The sequence below is a fragment of the Anarrhichthys ocellatus genome, unplaced genomic scaffold (assembly GCF_004355925.1).
Source record: "Anarrhichthys ocellatus isolate YVR2014 unplaced genomic scaffold, GSC_Weel_1.0 scaffold5, whole genome shotgun sequence".
Taxonomy (NCBI): Eukaryota; Metazoa; Chordata; class Actinopteri; order Perciformes; family Anarhichadidae; genus Anarrhichthys; species Anarrhichthys ocellatus.
In genome coordinates, this window is record NW_022280035.1 from 7,323,982 (window position 1) to 7,332,631 (window position 8,650).

General features: G+C 39.1%; 1 long non-coding RNA gene across 4 annotated transcripts in view; it reads right to left on the minus strand.

Moving 5' to 3' along the window:
- The window catches only part of LOC116382163 (uncharacterized), a 12,801-nt gene extending 7,335 nt beyond the window's left edge, over positions 1 to 5,466 (minus strand). For 2 of the 4 annotated variants that reach the window (XR_004212712.1, XR_004212710.1), the window contains exons 1-2: positions 3,615 to 5,466; positions 2,306 to 2,352 (exon numbers count right to left, since the gene is read on the minus strand). This is a non-coding gene — a long non-coding RNA (uncharacterized LOC116382163). The remainder of the gene's footprint in view (positions 1 to 2,305; positions 2,353 to 3,614) is intronic. The other 2 variants (XR_004212711.1, XR_004212713.1) reach the window with 2 other exon arrangements.
- Positions 5,467 to 8,650: the final 3,184 nt, after the last annotated feature.

Genomic DNA, 8,650 nt, shown 5'->3' on the forward strand with positions numbered 1-8,650 from the left:
GTCTTGACTTAAATGGTTACCCTCTTTGACTAAAATTCAACAACGAACTTATCCTGTCGTCTTTTTAAAAAGGCTGCTGTAATGTCCACCTGGCTGCATCTGCGCACACTCCCCATTAAATGTCTAATACTGTTTCATAATGGGTCAGATGGCACCATGCATGATTGTATTCACCGATCTTCACCAATGTAATCATCCGCACTCCTTAAGCTGATGGAGGCAAAAAAAAGCATGTTTGAATACGTTGATAATTCTCGGCAAAACATTCCTGACCGAGCTTCGTTGTGATATTAAGAATCCTCCAGAATATTCTTTTGTTAACCCCTTTGTCGCACCTCTGCCCACCGAAACCACACACACACCTTACCATGTTATCACAACAAGACCTAGAGACACTGTCACATCTTCAGCATCCATGTTGAAACTCCCGATACCAGCTCACAGGACCAACAAAGCACACACACAGACAGACACACACACACACACACACACGGGCAGAGCAGAACAAAACTACCAAGGACGAAGAGGAGGAGAAAGGCGAGATTGTCCGAAACCATTGTGGCGACTTCGGGTGAAAAAACTCGATGACTCTGGGCTTCTGTTATCTCAGCTTCTGTTTCTCCTGACATGAAAAAGTGACGTAGCAACTAATCCAAAATCTCTCTCTCTGTGTGTCTCACTCTCTGACTTGCTCTCTCTCCCTCCCTCCTGGTATCTCCCTCTCACTGCCTTTCTGCTATCCTCTCAAACACACGCACTCTTTATTTTCATCTCATTGCAACAGCAGAACTGCTATTAGTCTGCTACTTCGAGCTAACACATATACAGAGCAGAGCCCACACAAACGCATATGTACATGCGCGCACGCGCGCAAGATCACGCTATTCCTCTTCCCGACTGTGACGCAGCACTTAATTCTCGTTGCTTTTACACCACAGTTGTAACTACATAATGCAACTTCTTGATCTAGCTGAGGCAGAAACACACTAGCTAGCTGCCACACAAGACAAGGTAGCATGAGCAGACTGCAGTTAAAGGGACCCTACCACCGTGGCTCCACGTTCCCCAACAGTGTGACGTTGCAGTGTCCCCATTTTCCCCCCATGTCCCCTTGCATTTGGGTCTCTCTCTCTCTCTCTCTCACTCACTCACTCTCTGGCGCACTCCTCTCTGCTCTCGGCTAGAGACGCACTGGCTCCTCTGCCTGCGAGGCTGAGCTGACTGAGCCTCCTCGATCACCTGACAACCCACTGCTTTTAAAGGCACATCACCAGCTTGTGTATCAGTTGCATAAGCACTCGGATGGTCTTTTGGCTTTTTAAATACAGTCTTAACGAGGGATAACACTTATCTCTCAGTCTGCAGCAAAGGGAATATTTATATAGTCCGTTTATGTTGTAATATGATGCTTTGGTAATACCCACATGTTGGTTACTACAGTGATTTCTGATGTGGGAAAACATGCCGTTTTCTTATTCAGTGCGACTTTAACGCCGACACCATGAATAGGCCTATCACACATGTACTTCTTCTTTCAGTTCTTGGTGCTTCCTTCTACAGCTCTGCCCAAAAGGAATCTGCTCCATCCTGTTTCCATTCTAAATGATACCGTTATCCAGTTAAACTAATAATGAATCTTGTAGAATACCAGTAAGATTACAAAAAGACATTCCTGTTAACTAGTACATTTCTTTTTTTTTTTTTTTTTTTTAAATATATATACATATACACACACATATACACATATGTATGTATGTATGTATACACACACATATATACACACATATATATACACACATATATATATACACACATATATACACACATATATATATACACACATATATACACACACATATATACACACACATATATACACACACATATATACACACACATATATACACACACATATATACACACACATATATACACACACATATATACACACACATATATATACACACACATATATACACACACATATATATACACACACATATATATACACACACATATATATACACATATATATATATATACACATATATATATACACACATATATATACACACACACATATATATATACACATATATATATACACACATATATATATACACACATACACACACATACATATACACAAGTGCATTGTATTGAATGTTAACTAGGAATGTAGCTGTTCCTTTAAAAAGGACTGTGTTCCCGTCTTATAAATAGTGTGCTTTGGTTCAGTCAAACATTAGCAGAGTTCATTTTAAGAACTCGAGTCTTTGCATTCTGTATCCTATTGTTCACATACCTCGATCAGATGATTCATCATGTGTTATGGAAATCAGACTGAAGGGGCTGTGGGTAGATAAAAGGAGGGAAAACACTTTTTTAGAGTGGGAATTAAAAAAAAAGTGCAGACTCACTGACCACCTAAACATTGTTCACACAAGGCACAAACCATCACCACCACCCCCCCCCCCCTCCCCCTCCCTCAAGTACTTGAAGCTTGTGAGACCCAAATTCCCCACTGGAGCCAGCGAATATGGAGCCCACAGCTTCATTTTACAGGACTGAGAAAAAGGTTGAGCATCGGCAAAAGAATCAGCTTTCACCCGAGAGCTGTATGAGAAATGTGAGGGATCTGAGGGATCAAGGCACGTTTGCTCTGAGCAGACTGGTAGATGCCGAGGGTATCGATCTGAGGATCGAGGTCTATCTTCTCTTCTCGGATGAAGAGGTCTGTCTATGCATCCTATGCAAGGTAACTAAAACAACACAAGGGAATATGAACGCAAGTTGAGCACTTGGTTTGGTGCTACATGTTCTCCTTAGAAGACTGTGAGAGCCGACCTAGTCAGCCAGGTCTGTGATTAAGAATGGTCTAGACATGGTTTTACATTATTCTATTGAGCTTCGGTTATAAAATGTTATTCTATTTTATTCTTATTGTATTAATAAATCATTTGATTGTATTTAAGTGGTATAATTTTATTTGATCATATTTATATTTTAATAATATAGTCTTTATTTGACATTGTTTTATTATCTCACGTGTATTTGTCTCAAATTTTCAAATTGCTGCATGTTTGTCTTTTCAACTGTTTTCATGATCCACAATTGTAAAGTTTGATTGATTGATAATAGTGATGCATTACTTTGCACTATATATATATATATATATATATATAATGCACTTAATGGGCTCTCATTTGCCCGTAGCAGTCCTACTATATCCATTGAAGTGTTGTTGATAACTTTGTTATTATTGCTTTTCCCAACATCATGCAGCCTGTAAAGAGAACAGGAAGCTTGACTGTGCTGGTGGTTTGTGTTTATGCTGACAGAGACACGCTGCAGCTTTAAAGACACATTGAAGTACCGATCCTTCCTCTCTGCTATTTATGCTCCTCATTCAGTGGGCAGTTAATTTTAGCCATGTCATCCATCAGCCATGCCTGTTCTACTTCCTAAACCCTAATCTCTCCCTTGGAAAATAGCCTAGTCGACTCCATTGACATTGCTTTTGACTGTATTGGGAACAATGGACACATCTCCTAAATACAAGAAAAAGGTATAATGTTCTTACAGTGTTTTATTGAAACTAATCTTTTTATTACCTGGTTTCCAGTAAACACTCAGAAGAATGCAAACAGGCTCTCTCTGGAGATGACAGCACGCGCTCCAGCATCAGGCACTGTATGACGGAAAAGAAGAGCGTCATCCTCGTCAGGTCCTGAGGAAATCCCAGCCGTTATTTTGAGACGTGTCAAACGTACTACGCAGTGAACTAAAAGGTCTCCATTCAGCCTTTAGCTCAGTTGTTTCTGGCATCAGATTGTTGGACAAAGTCAGAGAAAAGTGACCGTTGTAGAGGTATAATGTGACACTTTGATGTTGAAAATGACCATTTACCACTAGCTCCACCTCGCACTTGAATACTATAAAACAGGTTAACTGAACCATTGAACAACATGTTCTCTTACTGTGCCTCTGAAGCAGTCAGCAAATCACATCGGTCAATCGACTGCAGTCGGATTGGGGTTTTGACGTCAGGAGACCGATGGATGCGTCAAGTTCTCCTGTCAACAAAGTTACAGGGCACAAAATGAACAGAAACATACATTCACTTGCTCTGATGTAGTTCAAACTGCTGTTTTGCCATCACTCATTAGTGCTGCATTAATGCTAATAATATCCGACTCATTCCAAGAAGACTGTATCTGAATAACTTCATGCGCTGTAAAAGATCTAAGCCTGCACAAATATGCCACCCTGTGTTAAGTAAGGGTATTGCTTTTGGAGGGTTTGTTTACATCAGGAATAAAAAGTGCGTATGACATAGAAACCTCTGGATGGATGGATCTGAGTCAAGGTATTGGCACAGGAGGCGCACGCACTTAATGTTGACAAACCATAAAAGCATCTTTAGAAAGAATCAATAATACAGTGGCTTTTCTTTAACTATTGGAAGGACATATTTCTGCAAATGCACAGTGGGAAAAGCAATCTTATAACATTTTAACTTTAGGTCTATATTCAACAAAATGCTGTTGAATGAAGTGGCAACTTATTTTACATTATGTTACAATTTAAATGCAGTATGCTCAGCTGCAAATAGTATTAACTACATACAGCAGGATGCAATAGTGACGCATTTCAAAGTGTATAATTTAACATTCTTGAAAAGGTAGCCAAAATATTATTTTCCTTATGAATGATGTTTTTTTGTAAATGACAACTAGTTAAAAGTAATTCCCCTCCTCTGTAACTTTAAAACTTAACATTAACATTCAAAGATATAAAAAGTTTAAATCAACCATATTCAAGTCTAAACTACGACTAACCAATAGCATAGACAGACAATAACAACATCTACTACATAAATTAAATCATTACGCAGTACCGCATGGCTGCAAAGACGCACTCACTGCTGGAGGTATATTGAAGTGCGCAACACCCTCCTGCAGCAAGCCTCCAGCACACCTCTCCATCCCACCCTGCTCTCCTGCCCTCTCGCTGGCTCTGAAGAAAAATCTGGCACAAATCCACCCCAGACATGTTTCATAAGGAAACAGCTGTGATCAAACACCCTGCTTATTTCCGGGTAACGTTAGAAACAACGCTGGAAATTGCGCACTAGCCTAGATCGCGATTATAAAGTCACAATCATGCGAAAAATGATCTCCTTTAATAGAAAAACAACAACAACCGTATAATAGTTTGAAACAAATCATAATTAAACAGCCAAATCACTAAAACAATAGAAGCACTGTAAACTAAATCCATATAAATGACGGTACAGTATATGGAAGTGTATAAGCAGTATCTCTTGGAAGGTACGACGGCTTACCGCCTCTTTCGTAACACGTCCGGTCCCTTTACTACTCCGTCACCGCTGCCATTACCTCCCGTCAAGCTCCCAGTTATTATGAAATCCAGAGTGGTCCCTTTAATGACAAACCCTGTCCATCGACATGTTCGCAGCAACACAAACAAGCCACGCCCACCACACGCACACCCCCGTGTCCTGATTGGACGTCGCTCCGCAAGGCGTCAGCGGGATCACGTGCTTTTGACGCAAGTTTACAAACAAGCGCAGAGAGCGAGTACAGAGCGTTCTCTTTAAACGTCCCATTATGCAGAGTACTGGCGAAACAAGAGGGTACACTCCTCGGTACTTCCGCTTTAGCTTACATTCTGTTTCTTTCCTGTCTACAGGGAGAGAGAGAGCGCAACGGCGTGGCTAACAGGTTGTATAAGGAGGAGAACACATTCAGACAACATTCATATGATAATGATAATTATTTTAAGCCCTTACAAGTGTTTTCACTTGTGAATTTGGACAATGTGAGACACATTGGGAGGTCTGCTCTCAGTAATTGATTCCCATTCTTTATACAGACACTTCCCAACCACTTCCAGATACTAGAATGTTGCTAAATATAGCACGATATATATAGACTTATGAATTAAACAATATAAAATTAACTAAAAGGAGCTTCAGAAAGGTTCAATTATAGCTTGGACATTCTTTCAGAGTACAACAAATATGTCCCCTAATGAGTCACAAAGATATTAGAAAAATATATTATATTTGTAGAGGATAAATTACAACAATGTTAATGGAACATTTGCATCCAATAGGCACCTTAATTTAAATCTTTAAGAATCATCAGTCTAATTGGTGCTGGTAAGGTAAGCAAACAATCCTACAACGGTCATCACATTTTTGCCAAAATGTAGCTAAACTGCACGGAAACATGTGACAAACCTGCTGAAATCTGCTCACTTCAGGTTTTTTTTATTTTGTTTTTATTTACACACCATCCGATTTCATAACCTCAAGTGCAATTTTTGTTGAAATTATTGACTGCAATTTCCTAACCTAAAATTATTTATTAATACATTTTGCAGTTGCTATTTATGGAGAACATACATACATCATCTTGTACATAGTAGATGCTCATAATGTGTATGGTATTTTAGTTTAAGGTTATTAAATTTACTTTGGATCGGTCCTTGTACTTCCTTTTGTTGCAGTGACAATTACATTTGAGTGCAGATCAATTAAGTTAAGCTTTTGCAGAGGCCCCAGTATTCGGTTAAGAACATATCTAACAACTCAAAGCTTGATTCATGGTGTCCTTTGCTTGTAGACTTGTAGCTTCTGTGAGCCGGAAAAAATGTGAAGCTTGTTAAGATTACTAATGAGATTCTAGAGACCTGCAGATATGTTAATATTCAATGTTGAAATACATTTTAAGAGTTGCATTATTTGTACTTTTCAGATGTGTAGTTCACATTATGTCTATGAAAAAACATGGCTGAACATAAAACTTTAATTGGGCCACATAAATCATATTTCTACAATTATAGAAACGGAAAAGTTTGCTTTTTATTTGATTCATTTCACTTTAGAGTTTGTGGTTTGGCCCCAGGGCCGCAGCAGGGGGCATCCTAACCCAACAATCACACTCAGACTTCCCTCTCCTCTGTATGCTTTACTCCATCTATAGTTTGGATTCTTTCAACGTGGGCTGATGTAAATCACTTGCAGAATGTACAGTATGTGCCTGTTCCAAAGTGTGTACATTTTAAATGAGCATCTATCATTTTAGTATCTAAAGCCTCAGGTCACACCTTTTTATAAAGACTGATAAATTAGATTCATAGTATGCAGTGGTATTGTGCGATCTGTCTGCACTACTTAAATGAGCTTTAGTAAGTTAGCATTAGTATGCAATTAACTGCACGTTCTACAGTTCACTACAGGGTGTGATGTGCCTCCTTTGGACAGTTGCATCACTGGAAAAAAGAGACAATCACTTCCAGATTGTTTCCCCTAAGCAGATGTTGGGAATAGACAACGACAGCACAGAGAAATGGACAGACGGGATATCAATTGAAGTTTCCATTGTTGTTTTCCATTTAGGTGTCTATGGAAACAAAATATTATATTTGAGCTTTTTAAGTTCCATCATTCCTTCATTAGTATATTAATTTCTTTGATAAAGCAGCGCAGTTCTTTCATTTTAACAGTGATTCTATTCATTCTACAAATTCCCGAAAAGATACTATATTGCAAAAGACTACTCAGACGAGAAAAAAAAAAAAGACAAAATAAAATCCGATTGCTTCATACTACATGAGAAGAACCTGTAGTCTATTAACAATAAACACATTTCGTAGTAACTTTTTCCAGGCTAAACGTGTCATTACAAAAGCATTGGATAACACCTTACTGGCCTGACACAGCTGCCTGATGGGACAGTTACAAGGATGTGTCTGGTCACTCCCTCATGCGTGCACATTAGTCAGAGGGGCCCCATATTTGTGTTACAGAGGGTCCCTCCCTTAATCTGGAGCCCAGCTTTGAAACTGCATAGTACATTTCCCTCGATGCATGTTTTTCTTTTGTTCAAAGTATGTGGAAGTATATCATGTTTCTCTTGTCAGGCACTTTGGATTTTGATAGAACATCTTTGTGAGTGTGGGTGGATGCATACTGTTGTGTTCATGTTGAAAAAATACCTTTCCCTGCTGCCAACAACGAGAATCATTTCATCACGGTCAGGTGGAGCGCATTACTGAAACTTCCTCTTTCACTGATTGGTTCGTTAATTGATTTATTCTTAAGAACCTAAAAACAGGTGAACCAGCCAGAGTTGTGTAAATGGATTCCAGGTTCAGATCAACTGTACCTTGGTCACCATGTTAACTATTTTGACCACAGATCTTGCACTGGTAGTGTACAGATTCAGAGTTAACCCTGTCTGACCCTCCTGCTTTGATACAGTGATGCAAGGGAATTTAATTTGCTGATCCACAAAAATCTAAGTGAGATTAAACTGTCCATAGCAATTCATTCTGACAACTGTTTTGTTTACTCTCCTCCACAGTAACAGCACATTTACTGAATTGTGTGGCAACTTCCTTTCCAGGACCAAATCTCAGCAACCAGTTCTCCAATCACAATAACAGCTTTATTATATTAGCACCCATATATACTCAGAGTAGAGTAAGCTAGCACTCTAACATGGCCTTTAAATTAGCTACTTCTTACATGTAGCTATATTTAATGTAGCCTAATTATGCATCATATTTAACTAGTATGTGAAAGGGGTTGCCCCATAAAGTATCATAATCGAACTGC